Here is a 2,227-nt window from a genome sequence, read left to right as displayed (position 1 = left end):
AAAAAAAAAAAAAGTAAGCATTACCCACTCCGTGATAGAGATGGTCAGATATAATGTATGTGTCTCCAAGTAGCTGGCAGATCAGTCTGGAGCACTGTGTGACACCAAGGACTCAGCATTGTTCTCTCCAACTGGCAAGTTGCACAATTAGCAGTAGTGGAAGCCAGGGCACCCTCAGTGAGTGGAAATGAATGTTGTAACCCATTCCTAATCTCCATCTCTTACGCCACAGACACATGTTTATGAGCCCAACAGACAGTGATAAGAATGTCTGAGGAAAGAGGCTCAGTGGTATTTATTCACTGGATATCCTACTCATTGAATTGTCAATCTAAAAAATAAGGATAAGACAAAAATAAGGGAAATACAAGTGATTCATTTGATCCAAGGCTTAGTACAAATTGCCCAAAGGAGCAAACACCTGATTTCCCAGACATGTGCTCATCAAACTGATGACTGAGAAGCAGGTTTATGAAAGAAAGAGAGGGCAAAGGTGGGGAGGATACAAGTTGTTTGCCAAGAGTTTACACTGATTCATTTAAAATAATGAAGGAAACTGATTGACTCTGCCTTATTCTTTGCATTTTGGATTCAAGAATACTGGGGAGAAGAAACATCACACTAAGAAAGCCAAAAATCTTCCTGCGACATCATGGTTTCTTTACTGCAAGCTAACATTGCCTGCTGGGGCAATAACCCCAATGGGTATAGAGAGAGCAACGATCCAGGCTTATGATTTACTGAGGTCTTTAAGATTTAAATGGATGTTCTGTTCCATAGGCTGTTCTGGATTTCTTTTGTTTCCTAGAATCATTAAATCTCTCCCCTCTTGAGATAACTCATTTTTGGGAACCGGCACAAGACAAAAGTATCTTCATGCTGTCTGTCCATTAAAGATAAGTCAATGCACATTCCTCTTACCATGATTTCCATTTCAATACTTTTCTAATTGTGCTCTGATCAACCAGATACACCTTCAGCCATAATTTAAGAATTAGAAGAGCCTCCACGCTCTCTTTCTTCTTTCTTTCCAGGTGTAATGAACAACCAGGTACACTGCTAGAAGTTTTGCCTAATAAAAGGATTTCCCTTCACTCTTGGATGTGCAAGAGATTTTAGTGCTGCAACTATCTCCTTGTGCTTGATACTGGGATGCTATGCAGGAGTATCAGTAAATCAGACCTGAGCTCTCTGTCTTAATCAGCAGGTTTTCAGGAACTCTTCATGAGGCAATGGGTGTGGGACTGGGGATAACAGGTAACGTAGTAGATGAAGCCACAGACAATTAGGACACCTTCTTACGCAACTTGCTTGTATCTTCAGGGCCTAATGTAAGATTGGGTAAGATTAATACCACTGCTGTTCACATCCAGCTCAATGGCATGGAGAGTCAAATGATAGTCTGTGATGGGTAGCTTGGCCGTGTAACAACTTGGTGATCCCTGGTAGAACTTTTAGTCTCATCTAAAGCTCAGCAGTAAGAAAAACCTGTTTCTCCAAAGGAGGATAATTTTCCACAGGGGATGATTATTCATGTCCACTAAGTTAATAATAATAGAAAATACTGAAGTCTAGGTAATTTTTAAAAACAGAAGTTAATTATGATCATGGTTTGGAGGTTCAGTTCTGGGGCACCCTGTACAGTCTTGAGGCAGGACAGGACTTCTCCTGGGAGCAGGACAGAGCAAGCCTGTGTCGCATTCGCTCTTATAAGTCACCAGGACTCCATCTTGAGAACACCAGCCTGATGCCCAGACACTTTCCAAAGGCTCCACCTTTTTTTTCTATCTTTCTTTCTTTTTTTATTTTCTGGAGAGGTTTTTGCCATAGGGCATGTGCACTCGCCAGAAAGATAGAGAGACAGAAAGCGAGAAATCACCCCCCCAGGGGGGATGGCCATGCCGCTGCAATCTCTTCTCCTCCATTCTCCTCTTGGGAACTTAGGCATGCACACACACGTGCCCAGCGTGAGTTTAAGCCACAGGGTTTGGGATTCAAACCACGGTCGGCTACATGGGAGTCCAGCAACATAGCCATTATGCTAACTGCTGGACCCCAAACACTCCACCTTTTAACACCATAATCAGATTCAATCTCTGTGTTCTAAATTCATACAGTGATTCATCAAATTTCAACATGAGAATTTGGGAAAACATTTAGGCCTTATCCATTCACTGCATGTTAAACTAAAAGCATGCAGGTAGAAACACAGAGGACTTTTGCATAA

This window comes from Tupaia chinensis, unplaced genomic scaffold, assembly GCF_000334495.1.
Source record: "Tupaia chinensis unplaced genomic scaffold, TupChi_1.0 Scaffold000065_1, whole genome shotgun sequence".
In the NCBI taxonomy this organism is placed as follows: domain Eukaryota; kingdom Metazoa; phylum Chordata; class Mammalia; order Scandentia; family Tupaiidae; genus Tupaia; species Tupaia belangeri.
Note: the sequence above shows the minus strand (reverse complement) of the source record.